This window comes from Clytia hemisphaerica, unplaced genomic scaffold (genome assembly GCF_902728285.1).
Source record: "Clytia hemisphaerica strain Z4C2 unplaced genomic scaffold, Clytia hemisphaerica genome assembly, whole genome shotgun sequence".
NCBI lineage: Eukaryota > Metazoa > Cnidaria > Hydrozoa > Leptothecata > Clytiidae > Clytia > Clytia hemisphaerica.
This window is the reverse complement of record NW_027104131.1, coordinates 7,608-23,381: the sequence shown is the minus strand read 5'-3', so window position 1 is coordinate 23,381 and position 15,774 is coordinate 7,608. Positions and strand designations below refer to the sequence as shown.

Here is a 15,774-nt window from a genome sequence, read left to right as displayed (position 1 = left end):
CTAAAGAATTAAAAAACAACTTATCAATAGCGATTGACGAATTCTTTAATAGAATATCCATCAAATACTTTTTTTCGACACAAAAACAACAGCAAAACAAGAATTTACTGTACAGAAAATCATACTGGATAGCCCCAGCTCCAAAAAATAACAAACTAATCACATATTTTACTAAAACGAAACGTGAATTAAAATCCCTACTCAGGGTAATTACAAAGTGTAAAACTACCGAAAACTTGAATCCTACCGAAAAAAGGGCACTTACACGACTATCCAAAAACAAAGACATCACCATAAAAAAAGCCGACAAAGGAGGCTCGGTAGTTATCCTTGATACGGAGGATTATAAAAGAAAAGTTTTTGACCACCTCACAGACAAAAAATCATACCAAAAAATCTATGACCAACACGAAATAGCAAACTTAAGAACAAACATTATATCATTTCTTGAAACAATTTATTACCACTATCATATAAACAAGAATACTTTTACCTTTTTATTACCACCTATAAAACCTAGGACAAGCTTATTCTACATCCTACCCAAAATACATAAACCCATGATCCCTGGTAGACCTATTGTATCGTCTGTAAATTCTGTCACTGAGAACTTATCAGAGTTCCTCACAAAATGCACCCAACCTCTAACAAAACACGTAAATTCATACATAAAAGACACAAAAGATTTTTTAAAACTAATCCTTAAAGAAGATCCTTCCGAAATCGATTATTTGGTTACTATTGACATTAAATCATTATACACTAATATACCAAAGGATGAGGGCGTCGAGGCCTGCTTATCCTACATCAATGCATACAGGGAATCCATTCCCGAATTCACCCCGAACAACACTATTCTTCGCACACTCTTTTGGTTTGTACTAGAAAATAATTACTTTGAATTTAATGGGGAATTATACAAACAGACATACGGGACTTCAATGGGTACCAAGGTTGCCCCGATATACGCCACCTTATTCCTTGGAGACTTTGAAGAAAAATACATTCTCACAGATAACATGAATCATAACATACGTTTCTACAAGAGATTTTTAGATGACATATTTCTTTTATGGAAAGGCACTTTAACAAACTTGAAATCCTTCTTGGAACATCTGAATACATTGCATCCTACTATAAAATTTACATGGGAATATTCAAAACGTGAAATTAACTTCCTAGACACCACAATATATTTAGACGAAAATAAAAAGAGATTCAAAAGTAAACTTTACACCAAACCTACCGATGCTAAAATGCTACTCCACTATTCATCATATCACCCCGACCACACCAAAGCGAACATAATCTACACCCAAGCACTGAGATATAGATTACTTACCACAGACGACAAAATATTGAAATCAGAACTAGCAACACTAAAACAAGTCCTCCTCTCCAGAGGTTACCCAAATGAGATTATCAACAAAAACATAAAGAAAATCAAAGGGCTAACCCAAAACCAATGCCTCTATAAGAAACATAACTATATCACGCAAACTAAAGAACACACACAAACACTACCCTTCATCATTGAATATTATGAACACCTCAAGCCCGTTCAAAATCTATTAAGAAAACACTGGTCAATTATAGAGGAGGACCCATCACTGTGTAAAATACTACCAGAAAAACCACTCGTAATATACAAGAGACACAAAAACATTAAAGAATATACGTGATGAAAACCAAATTCACTGAAACCCAACAAAAAGGGACCACACCATAACCTTTTACCCTAGAAGCTGTCTGGACAAATTCAAATACCTTAAAAACCAAGTAAAAACTTCAAATTTGTTGCCTACATAGAATAATTACCTAATATATTATCTTGACTTATCTAAAAATATTTTAACTATTTTAAATTGAAAACTCTCCATTTATTTACTTATCCCGAAACTCAGAGACTAGTACACTCGATATCTCGCCCACGACGCACGCTTAGAACTACCACCCGCTTGTCCGCACCTACGCCCATCAACACCCTATCTAGAATACACACTTATAGTAACCACCCGCTCGCCAACACCCACGCCATCCTTGTTGTATTAACAACGCCAATTATTTCCCGCCAGTACTCACGCCATTTTTTCTCCCTACCGAAAACAATAGAAACAACTACGGCCACTCAAAGAACGGCCCTCACGTTTTCCAAAAACCCTACAAAATAGAAATCGTGATAACACGAGTTCTTTTTGAAGCTACCACTCAAACAACCAAGATGAATCTTAACACAAACTTTGAAGTTCCTATTGAAGGTACAATTTTTATTCCACTCGTTCCCTCGTTCATTCATTTTATTCCACTTCTTCATTCATTCCTTCATACTAACATTCATTCCTTTTCCCATCACAATATTTTCCACCATTCCTTTCTTCAAACATTTTTCTAAAAGCTTCTTTCTAACACTTTCTTCAAACACTACTTTTTCACTGACTGAACCACGGAGAAGCTGAGGATTTTGTTCACTATCTCTGAACAATTTGGCCCCCTGTTGCGATGAAGTTATTGAAAAGGGCCGAAAACTTCGCTTGAGTAACAGCATTCAACTGATGACCTCATTTTCGCTCTCCTAAGTCACCACGAAAACTTAACTATACTCTAATTACTCTACCACAACCACAAAAAATTACTCTACCACAACCACGAAAAGTTTCTCTTCACTTTAATAATTATGATTGCTTCTATACCAATATTCTAAATCTCCAAACCTATACACATAAAAATTCTACTTCTACCAATCTAAAACACACAATAAATTACAATATCATGTAAATTGACATACTATCACATGATAAGAACAGAGATTGCTCTTTTCAAGTCTAATTATGGCTTGACCTCCTTTTCACAAAGCTTTCGTTGCATCTTCCCTTTCCTTTGGTGTCATCCACACCCTAATGACTTGTTCGGTTTCATCTTTGGTATTGTTTACTATTCGTCCCATTAAAGTCTTTTTTACTAATTCTGCGGTTTCTTGGAAATAAACTAAATCTTCATCCAAAACTGCGTTATCCATGCTGGTCGGTTTGTCTTTTGAAGTGTTGTCTAGACAAATATGTAAAAGGTATACCTTATCGGGGAAAACTTCGTCGGGGAAAATTTTTGTTTGTCCAAAATTTCGTCACTTTTCCCCGATGAAGTTTTCCCTGATAAGATATGCGTTAATCGCTTAGCGCAACACTTCCGTGTCAGGAATTTGTGACTTTTTTAAATTCATGTTTATACCCAACAACAGAATATCCAATTCTATAAAATCTGTCTAAAAATAATCAACAGCAGAGAGATAGAAAGACACTTTCACAATTAAGACGACTTAAGATTGAAGAGTTTCTACTATAAAGTTGTTTGATTTATGTTTCGTATAAAAATCAGGCTTTTATGGGTCTGAAATTTTGGTGGATATTGTTTATCAGTCATAAATTTAGACATTCTTATTTTTGAAGTAACGGATGCAAGGTACTGCTCGTTTGGTTCGCTCTAATGGGTCTGTCATCCCTAGTTCACTTCTGAGGTTCTCATGTATCTATAACAAAAAATTTTTTGTAAAAAGTGTTATGGAAGATTAAGAGCTAATTTACAATTGCACAGTCTTTCAGTGCACTCTCGATCTTCAGGAATGCTGTACTGTAAATTTCATACCAATCGGTGTTAAATTTATTTGGGCTTGATTAATTGGAAGCAACCCCTGGTGGAACTATTTTGGGGAATATAATAAACTGTGTGAAATTTGAATGTACATTAGAAAATATATTGAGCAGTGCCATTTGAGTTATCTAATAAATTAATTGTTTTGGGTTTTCATAATTTGGCAAATTTGCAAAAGATATGCAACTGAAATACAAACTGGTAAAAGGCGAGTCCCGTGTTTAGAGTAATATGGAGCGAGGTTTGTATTTATTTCACAACAACTTTTCGTTGCTGTCACACTAATATTACACCGTTATATATCCTGTTAGTGTTATTGAATCCGGATTGGCTATTGACTGGTTTCTTTTGTTGCATTTGAACAGGATACACTTATAGTTGATACATGGTGCAAAGCAAGGGAGCGATCTGCAGCAGTATCAAGTCAAATTAGTACTACAAATAAGACACAGATAACCACGGTAGGTATTTCATTAATCATCATATCAATGTTGTGTTTTAGGTAGGGCACGAAAGCTTTTGTAATTTTATTTTTGGTTCCAGTTTCTTAGGTTCTATACTTCACATTGTTATTTGCAAACATAACCAATTCAGTTTTGCTGAAGGATATTTCCAAGTTTAACCCAAAATACTATACTATACTATACTATTTATTTGAACCTGAGTCCTAAATGTTTTAGCCATTAAACTGGATAGTGAACAAATTATCTTCAAACCTTATAATAATGAAGGCCAAAATAACTGTCATTGCACGTTCTGCAGGCGTAGGTATTGTTAATCAGCTCAACAACAATCTGGAAAATCGTGCCACCTACTTCCAACAGCAACCACTCTCGCTTTCCACGCCCATACCGCCGGATTCCTGAAATTTCGTAAAAGCATACAGACGCATCAACAACTTGCAGTTGACTTTTCACGAAGATTAATTTGCTAGCTGTAAGTTTTCAAGAAATAGTAAGTGTACTTCATTGATGCAGTCCAACCGAATGCAAAAAAGTGGAGCCATGTAAAGAAGAAAGATTTCTAAAAAACTTTATCGTCGCATTATGGTTTGCAATTCCAAATACTTGTAATGAAAGACTGACTAACCTGAACGTGTACCATGGTTTCGCAAAATGCGGGTCAAGTGGTCGTAGGAATTGGGGTTCATCAAATCAGGTTATCCACAAAACATTTCACACAGTTCTTGAACTTTTTGATTGATAGTGTAGTTCTCAAAGATGCTGCCGTCCAAACCATCTTGTTTGGGAATGTTACTGTCGCAAAATATTGCCTTAGCATTTTTTCCTGAAAGGCATCGCCACGAGGAAATTTCTTCAATGGCACCGACGCGGTCGGATCATTTTCAGAATTACAGACTTTACAAGATAAAGAGGAAGCGTACCATCCACGTTCGTCTGTTACCTTTGTAGCAACTTGGTTTTTTGAAAACGTGCTAGACGATTGGCTATGAAGTCGTTGCGGAACTTCTTGAATACTTCGTCATTTGCACTTTCCGTAACTTCAGCGTCACCAAAAAGATAGTGGAGTGGTTTGAGCTTCTCATTCCATTGCAGACGAGAATCAGGGATTTTAATTTGAGCGTGACAGGCAATAACACTCGAAGGCATAGACGAATTTATCTCTAGGTCCCAGTTTTTGCCAAGAACTTGACCGTTATCGACCATGCTTTTTATATCCACATCAGGTATAATCTTCGGTGTGCCAGCAGTGACCTTTGCTAATTCCTGAATGTAGGTGTAGCTAAATTTTTTGACAGTGATTATGATCTAAGATTGAAGAGTCACTCCTGTGACTAGTCATAGCTTTCACTAAATGCCCCCACATAAAGATCATGTCATGCACTTATAAAACTTTAATGCTTTAAAGATTAAACATTAAAAAAAATTGATTGATTGATTGATTGATTTATTGATTGATTGAGGCGTTTGCTTGAAAAAAAAAAAATTATATTCCATTATAAAAAAATACATACTTGAAGAATTCATGCAGCTTGATAACTTAATAAAATTTAAGGAAAAGCTGAAAAAGCCTCTCAAAAATATATTTAAAAAGTTATGGTATCATTATCTTACTGATTTTCACATCTCCTATTTGTTTGTTTTTTCTCCTAGTTTCTTTCTTATAACGATATATGTCATGATTATTATTCACTAAATAGACCTTTTCTAACATCTTAGATTGTAGGCAAAATATATGGAAATACGCAGTGAATAAATTCACAAGGTAACCAATCAGAAATAGCTTGTTTTTTTTTTCATTGGCTGCTATATTTCAACATTTCTCTATTGCTACTTTGCCTAATAAACAATAGTCAAGAGGATACTGCGTATAAAATTTATCAAAAAGTTCTGCGCCATCTTAAGTTGGGTGAAATAGAAACTCACTTATCCTAGTTAAGGCCAGGGCTCCACTAGCGTACGCTGTGATTGCACTTCTCAAGTAACATCTTCTATGTTGTTGGTCAAAAGAAAAGTAAAGGAATGCCATTGTGGTTCATTCAGACGTACAGTCGAGAAAAGTTAAAATGGGCCTAAATTTCTTTTCAATTGCATAGTCCTTTTTCATGATGCAATCTTTTCTCCAAGCTGATCGCAGCGCAGACAATGAAGAGACGTGCCTTCAGGAAGCTAGACTTTTTGAATTTATAGCTAGCGATATGCTTTCCCTTTATGGTGTTTCTGTATATGATGACTGTCTGTGTACCTAGTCTAACCACCGTTAAATGCCTTCGGGAAAGGTCTCTCCTAACTTAGAAAGCCAGAATTTGGAGAGCTATTTCACCAAACCACTGGAGCGTAAGTTATTTAGGCTATCACAACTGCATGAAAAAGTTTAATGTGCACATGTAAAGTTTAACGAGTAAACAAACTTTTTTCAGGTTTTTGAAAAAGATTTACCACACTGAAAAGACGTAAAAACACTCTAAAGTGAGATAAATTATTTTGAAGACCAAAAGAAAAAGTCAACCACGTTTGGATTCAACTTTACATATGCGTACATTCATCTTTTTTGTACTTTGCCGGTTGTTTTACTAAGTTAAGAAGGACTTTCTCGAGTTACGACCATATGATGGTATTTAAAGCTCAAGAAGCCCTATAAACAATAAAGGTAGTTATCAATAAAATGACAGACAAAAATAAATTAGAGTTTGAACAAAAATATCAAATGTACATTTGAAACTTAAGCAAATTTCTTTAAAGATTCTGAAAAGGAATTGAAATCATTGCTGAAGTGAACTTCTGACTAATTACAGTAGTTAGTATTCAGTTTTCAAAGACAAGAAACAAATTTGACATACAAAACACTTTTTCTAGTCAATGAATCAGCTCATCATCATCATAACCAGTCTGCCATTTTGTTTGTTTTGATTTGCACAAGTAATATTGTAATTCGTGTTATATCATACACTGTTTTGATTTGCATTTATAACACTCGCTTCAGCTTTTCAAAGCTAAATCAAAACTAAAATTGTAATATGTAATAATGATAATACAATATAACGTAATATGAAAATATGTATACTACCGTCTCGGAAAAAAACCGAACATTTACGGAAGAGACTAACTACGGGGATGCTTGGGCGACAAAACAAACAAACGCGCAACAAAATTTCGAGATTCCAGTCCAATATCTATGCGTGAAACTATGAGAGCCTCCTCGTCGCTACGCTCCTGCGGGGGCAAAAATGGTAACTATACCACATTTCTACAAGAAATTGATTTTTTTCTTCTTCATTTTTCATTTTCATTTTCCTTTTTTTTCTCAATTTTTTACTTGATAATATTCCACTCACGAATATCTTTTCAACGAGAACAAAATCGCAACTTGATTCGAATTCTATCAAAAGTTACAGCAATTTTTTTCTCCAGCTGCAAATTATTTTAAGACAGACTTTACCACTCGTCATTCCCAAGTAAACACAACCAACGTAGTTCAGCAAATGCAAATAATTGCAATAGTGTGAAGAAAAATTCCACTTGCTCTTTAACAACCAGAAAAAAAACAACAATTTTGATGGGATTGCCGTAATCATTTAAGGGCTCTGACCATAGACAGAAAATTGATTTTAGTATCTGAACATAAAAGTTATGTTTTAGATTCTTTAATATTTTTAACAAAGAATTGCCTTTATAATTTGCTTTTTAATCAAATCCCTTAAGAGTAATTAAGAACTTAATTGCAAAAATGACGTTATGAACTTTAAAAAGACGTAAATAATATGTTGCATTCCCTTCTTTTATAAAAAGTGCTAAGTTTTAATGGGTAATTAACCATTTTGTTTCGAACTTTTTTCAAACTTTCCGCAAAGAATTGAACTATTTTAAATTTTATTCTAAATGTTTTTTCTTCGCCGAAAGTAAGCTCTTCAAAGTTGAAATACTCTTCCTCGCAAAAGTCTTCATCTTCTTCCTCATCAACTTTTTTCAATGCAATTTTTGAGTTTTCAGATTCAGGAATAGTTTGTCTAACAGAAAATGTTTAACACGCCATAGTTTTGTTGGTTACATCAGTCAGAAAACACATTTTAAACACGGCAATTATGAAAACTTCACTATGGTTAGAGCCCTTAAAAGACATTTGTAAGCCATGTTAACACTGTTTGCCGCCAACTACGAGTATACTCGTACTAGATACCGCTATTACTACATTAAAGAGTCATAACTTTTAATGCTTAAACTTTTGCTATCTTTTTAGTGCATTTTTGAGATCTACATCAAATTCTGCGTCAATTGGTATACAATTGGAAGGCATTTGAAGTCGCCGAACGTTAAAATTTCGATAAAATTTCAAGAGGTCAAAATTAATGGACAGGGGCCTCAGCATGTTTTTCTTTTGATAATCGGGTGGCCGGTGGGATGGGTAAAATTGTTGTTATAATCAATGAATGTTTTGCCGCGAGACATTTGAGGCTATTTGATATGTAGTAATTAAAATCCCAATAAATAAAGTACGGAGTTCGGGAGTTTGCTAGGAAATAATTATAAATACGATAAAATATAATGCAATAAAATTTCTACGCCGAAAAGAAATAGCTGCTATGGTCCTTTCAGCACTGCTATAGCAACGTACAGCTTTTTTATTTATTTAAAAACATAAATTTTGTGACGCAAGAAGGTTGCTCTGTCAAAGAGTCATAATTAGTATATGTAATCACATGATAACGAGTGCAATTCGAATATAATTGCACGAGTGATTTTTTTGTTATTAATTTTCCGAGTCCGAAAGGACGAGGAAAATTCGAAACAAAAAAATCACGAGTGCAATTTTCGAATTGTACGAGTTATTATGTGATTACGAGCTAATCGCACAATGGCTTTCACTACTTTTTCCCAGTTAGGAAAGTAAATTACAGAAATTACACTGAGAGTTTTATATTTTTCTCTTCTCTTTATGTCTTTCTTTTATTGTTGTTTATTGATTTTCTTTCTCACAAAATAAATTTCGAATGCAATTAAAACGTTCGATGCAAAAAAAATGTAAGAAAAAACATTAAAATCAATTTTGTAAACATTGGCGCGGCATTGGAGAGTGTGATTAACGATTAATTGCTCTCTACATGATGCAATTAACGATTAATTGCTCTCTTTGAGGGCGTGCCAAATAAGAAAAAATAACCCATCGTGCGATTATACGTATAATTTCAAAATCGATTGCGTCTCCTAATTTCCAACTTCTCAACCAATGAAGTATAAGCCCGAAAGGGCTCTAGAAGTCAATCTCCTTGGTAGGTTTTGAAGCCAACAAATCCTACCAAAGTTGCGCGGCCTTGAGTGGCTCGCCTGGTTTTTACACAAATGACAGATTGAAACTAAAATTTACCGCTAAATTTCGAAAAAAATATCAATCGTAAACAAAGGAATTGCCAGATTCAATCCGTCGTTAAAAATGCAGTGCATTTTTTAAGGCTTCACTTTTTCTTGCCTGAGAAAGGTTAGAGATCAAACACTAGCCCTTCGGCCTTTAAACTCAATAATCTCAACCGATTGGTCCCCAAGGGAATATCATCGTGTCCATTGTCTTTCGTAGCTTTAAAAAAGAGAAACTATAATTTGGTTGAGATGTTCAGATTGTTGCTGTTTTGAAGAGTGGTTGACACATTAATGAACGGATAATACTTTTTTTAATATCTGAATTTCAGGATTCGAGCCACACTGTAAAGGATTAAAATTAGATTTTTTTCTATTTTTTCGATATTTCGAAAAATGAAGTTTAACTGAGCTCGATGTATGGATAACCAATTTTCTTCATTGGTATTGTGTTAACTCGATCTCATGTCAGTCGTTGTTTTCCTCGATTTATTCACTCGACTACTTTTGGTAAGTGTGTATGTATCTTTGTTCGATTTGACTTCATTTTATTTGCAATTTTACTAATTTTGACTTTCACAAGCGCGACATTTTTGTGCTTTTCACACTTTATTTGCAGGTTCAATTTTGGTAAGTGTAATTCTTTTTGTTCGATTTTACTTGATTCGGTTCGGAGTTTTGCTTTTGACTTTCTGATGCGATTGACGATTAAGTTTCACATAAAGATCAATGGAGTCTGGTAAAAGAGAGTTGTTTTCAGAATGTCGAATCAAATGAAGTTTAACTGAGCTCGGTGTATGGATAACCTCTTTTCTTCATTGATATTGTGTTAACTCGATCTTATGTCAATCGTATATATAGTCTTCTTCGATTTATTTACGCGATTATATTTGGTAACTGTGTAAGTATTTTTGTTCGATTTTACTCGATTTTCTCAATTTTATTCGCACTTTTACTACTTTTGACTTTTTGATGCGATTGACGATTAAGTTTCACATAAAGATCAATGGAGGCTGATAAAAGAGAGTTGCTTTCAGAATGTCGAAGCAAATGAAGTTTAACTGAGCTCGATGTATGGATAACCTCTTTTCTTCATTGATATTGTGTTAACTCGATCTTATGTCAATCGTATATATAGTCTTCTTCGATTTATTTACGCGATTATATTTGGTAACTGTGTAAGTATTTTTGTTCGATTTTACTCGATTTTCTCAATTTTATTCGCTATTTTACTACTTTTGACTTTCACATGCGATTAACGATTAAGTTTCACATAAAGATCAATGAAGGCTCATAAAAGAGAGTTGTTTTCAAAATGTCGAAGCAAATGAAGTTTAACTGAGCTCGATGTATGGATAACCTCTTTTCTTCATTGATATTGTGTTAACTCGATCTTATGCCAATCGTATAGTCTTCTTCGATTTATTTACGCGATTATATTTGGTAACTGTGTAAGTATTTTTGTTCGATTTTACTCGATTTTCTCGATTTTCTCGATTTTATTCGCAATCTTACTACTTTTGACTTTCACATGCAATCGACGATTAAGTTTCACATAAAGATCAATGGAGGCTGATAAAAGAGAGTTTATTTCAGAATGTCGAAGCAAATGAAGTTTAACTGAGCTCGATGTATGGATAAACTCTTTTCTTCATTGATTTTGTGTTAACTCGGTCTTATGTCAATCGTAGTCTACTTCGATTTATTTACGCGATTATATTTGGTAACTGTGTAAGTATTTGTGTTCGATTTTACTCGATTTTCTCAATTTTATTCGCTATTTTACTACTTTTGACTTTCACATGCGATTAACGATTAAGTTTCACATAAAGATCAATGGAGGCTCATAAAAGAGAGTTGTTTTCAAAATGTCGAAGCAAATGAAGTTTAACTGAGCTCGATGTATGGATAACCTCTTTTCTTCATTGATATTGTGTTAACTCGATCTCATGTCAGTCGTTGTTTTCTTCGATTTATTTACTTGATTATAATATTTAGTAAGTGTTCAAGTATTGAAATACGATTTTATTCTAACTCTTGATTTAACTAAGCTTGGTCGATGAAAGAAATTTACTTGAATCCCTCTAAACTTAATATCATCTTGTCTATTTATTAGGTTTGGTTTAGCCCACTGGCGACAAACGACAATCGAGAGGCCCGATGCATCCACCAACGTACTCTTCTGAATGAAACTTTGTTAACGTAAACACGGTTAGAAATTTCTCAATTAAATATTTTTTCTTATTAATTGCAGTTCTTTTATATAATAATGGTTTTATAAGAACTTTGAGGCTCAAAAACTATAACAATTATTAGAACCAAAGCCTGGATTGGCTAGAAACCACAACATACGCACTCCGTCTCGAACCAGTGGGTATTTTAAAACGCCAGTTTTGGTCACTATCGCAGGGGTATGTAATGGAAATTGGTGGATAGAAATTAAAGGAGAGTTTTACTTTCCATATTGGGCTTTTCTAGAATAAATTGAGTATGGGGGGGGGTAGAGAATCTAACCCCAGACATTGTGACTTTTAACCCCCCGGACAGCAGGTCGTCCAAACCCCGGACAAGCATTAGTTGACCCCATGGACCATCAAAATTACCCTCAAACAAAGGAAAATTACCCTCAAACAAAGGAAAATTACCCTCAAACAAAGGAAAATTACCCCCAAACAGATCAACATTTTACCCCCGGACAGGTCAAATTTTGTAGACTTTTCACTAACACCCCCCCCCCCCCGGACACTAAATATCCTCCATTCCCATGTACGGACATTTTCTGGAAAAGCCCATTGCCGCAAAAAATTGGAAATTTTGATCGAGTCGACTTGTGTAATTTATGATCGGGATATGACCATATATATTTATGAAGTTCTGCCTGGGGTGTAAAATTTGATTAATTTTGACTGAGTTTCCTCATTAGCATTTTTGGCAATTCTTTCACTTTGTTATCCACCAGGAAGATCTTATCGGGTCATCGATACATGGGTGTATATAGAAAAATAATTGTGTATGAATATATTTAACTGAATTGTACGGTATTTTTCTACTGATTACTTTTCTGCTAATTTATAGATTGGGTATGGGTATTGCTGAAACTAAAAACAACCCATCAAAATAAAAGAACCCTACACGTCGACCTCTTCAGGTATTATATTTTTGTTTATATGAATTTCTTTTTCTTTAAAGAGTTTCCCATATTTATTACCAGTACAAAGCAAGGAAATTTAGGAATGAAGAGGCATTTTGCTCTCATTTTCAGTAACATTCCCCCCCGTGGGGGCACAAGGTCTTTGGGATGACGGGTGTATGCTGCCCAACTTTTGGCGACCAGGCCTTTAGAGGGACCAAAACGCTAAAACGGACCCTTAGAAGGACTTAATCGAGGGAATCCTGAATTTATGACAGTTATTGGGGCTATCTTACTAAAAATTTGAAAATGAAATTGGAGCTATTTTATAACCCTTATGAAGCCTTAGGGGGGGGGGCGGAATTAGATTTTTGTTATTTTTATGACCCTTTATTCGGGATTTCGACGATTAGAAAAAACGGATCCTTAAGGACGGCACATACCCTTCTTTTGTCTTTTGTCTTTGTTTAATCCCCCCGTGGGATTTACCCATTTGAATAATTTAATTTTCAATAAGATGGTGAGTTTGAGGGTTTTTGCTGCATATAAGATTTAGTCTGCTTCGGACTCTATTTCAAGCATTTTAACTTTCCATTCCAACCTCGTTCTCTGCGTAATATCAGCTTTTTGATTCTTACTGATAACGCTAGGATATTCTCTGGCGTCAATCAGTAACGTAAAAAAGCCTGGGATACACGGGGACGAATTTGCTTTTCCTTCATCATTCTTGTTTCAACTTTATACGACCTTTACTTTTCAGATTTTTGTGGTTTGGAGGAAAAGCCAATCAGACAGTACCCACATTAGTGGTGGTGATTGTGGACGATGTGAATATCAAAATACCTGTAATGGAGTGATTTAATTTTGCTTCGATTTTGAAGACGTCTTTGATCATTCATTTCTCCACGAACCGTAAACATATTGCACAACAAAGAACGATAAAGGAGATAGGGGATTGATATTCCCATATTTTCTATGGCTGGGAATTTAAATTCTTTTGTTTCCAGGTCAGAAACTCCAGTGGGAATTGGGAAAAATAGCATAATATTTTGCAGTGAGGAAATGGTTTATTTGATTATTTTCAGTGGGGACAAAAATTGGTGGATAATTTTCCACCGGGAAGATATCTTGGGCAATCTTTCTAGTGGCAAGGGGTCCCAGTGGGTACGTGGGAAGGGGTGCTTTAGTTTTGTATTACCAAAGTTCAACGCCACCTCTATGACATTTCATCTGATTGATTTTTTCAGCCAGTGGGAATAAAAATAACGGACCGAAACTCGATGGGGATTGATATTTCCATATTTTTTATAGCTGGGAATTTTAATTATTTTGTTTCCAGGTCAGAAACTCCAGTGGGAATTAGGAAAAATAGCATAATATTTTGCAGTGAGGAAATGGTTTATTTGATTATTTTCAGTGGGGACAAAAATTGGTGGATAATTTTCCACCGGGAAGATATCTTGGGCAATCTTTCTAGTGGCAAGGGGTCCCAGTGGGTACGTGAGAAGGGGTGCTTTAGTTTTGTATTACACGTTGTTTTTTTTTTAAGAAACTAGTTTTACCAAGCAGCCTCAATGTTTCTTAAGAAATCAGCCTTTTGAGCCTTAAATGTTTCTTACATTTTTCTAATCTTTTTGACATAATCAGCCTATTTTTCATGTTTTGATTGGAAGGTTCTAAAAAAAACGAATTAAAAATGTCATTTTCTCATTCTCAGCCTCAGCATGTTTCTTAGATGTTTCTTAGTTTTTAGGCATTCTGAGCCTCATGTTTCTTAAAAGTGTGTTTCTTAAAAAAAAAAAAACGTGTACCAAAGGTCAACGCCACCTCTATGACATTTCATCTGATTGATTTTGATTTTTTTGAGATTTACTTTAGGCGTACAAACTTTCGCGAGGACGAAAAATCGCGAATTTACTTTTAATTTACGAATTTAACGGAATGATATTTTTCGCGAATATAAACTTTCACGAATCAAGACGTAAAATTGAGAATTTTCACATGAAAAAATGGCTTAGAGAGACAAATATTTCTTGGATTGGCTTGAGACATTTGTCCTTTGACTTATTAGTCTTTTAGCAGGCTAAAAAGTGCCATAAAAGTTACATTTTATTCAAAGTTTTACAGATTTTCTATCTTGTCATGAAATTTTCGCGAGCATAAACTTTCCCGAATGGCCCTTCCTAGAATTTTTAAAGACATTTACTCTCGCGAAAAGGGCAAAAATTTACGAAAATCGTGAAAGTTTCTGCTCATCGCGAAAGTTTGTACGCCTAAAGTATTATTGGTATCTAATTCCTGTAAAAATTAGAAGTAATTTTGATCAGTATTTCAGAACTTATGGGTATTTAAAGGTTTTGCTATTTTACTTGATTTTGTGTTTAGTTTAATGATAGATGCTTGCAACTATATTATAAAGTCCGATCTATAGGGTGCAATGTTATTATTACACCAATAGACCTTTTCATAGATTACGTCACGAACATGAGATGCCTCGTATTCAAACAATTACCATGGTGATTATGTCCCTTGAGAGATTAAATGATATTTTATGAATAGAAATTAGCTTTGATAAAATCTGGTGGGAGCTAATCACCATGGCAATATTTTCAGAACGAGGCAAGTGATGTTCGTAACGTAATTTATGAAAAGGTCTATTCATCACGTTCTTTTCGCGAATACATCTTTTCGACCGTAGCCACTAATTACCGCGCGGGCATTTTTTTTCCGTTTTACCACCCTAAAACCGTCTAAGTCTTTTTTCGCACCTATAAGCAATAGAAAAAGGTGTAAAAAAGGATTGGATCGATTTTAGGGGGATGATTATATAATAAAGTGTCAAGCGCCTGACCGCGTAACTACGGTCGAAAACGTATATTGAATAAAATAAAATAATCTTTCCTGTGTTCTTTTGATTCAAAAGCTCAATTAGAATTTCTTAATAAATTCGAATCATCAGTTAAAGTTGCTAGCCGAACTACTTAATAACTGATACAAGTTTTTTATATGAACAGACTATATGAGAACATGGCTTCGATAGCCAAAATATTGACAACAAATTTAGAACATTTTAAGGCTTCGCAGGTTCTAAAAAAACACCGGAACACACAAAAATACTTACCAAATGGTAAAAATAAGAACATACTAAGGACATTTTCAGGTTTTAAACTCAAAAAGTTAAGAACATTC

The 15,774-nt window shown here is 34.5% G+C and overlaps 1 long non-coding RNA gene across 1 annotated transcript; it reads left to right on the top strand.

Annotated features, from left to right (window-relative positions):
- Nucleotides 1-9,921: 9,921 nt before the first annotated feature.
- Nucleotides 9,922-13,761, top strand: LOC136813658 (uncharacterized). Its single transcript, XR_010847517.1, has 4 exons — nucleotides 9,922-9,965; nucleotides 11,572-11,666; nucleotides 12,531-12,603; nucleotides 13,346-13,761. It is a non-coding gene; the product is annotated as an uncharacterized lncRNA (long non-coding RNA).
- Nucleotides 13,762-15,774: the final 2,013 nt, after the last annotated feature.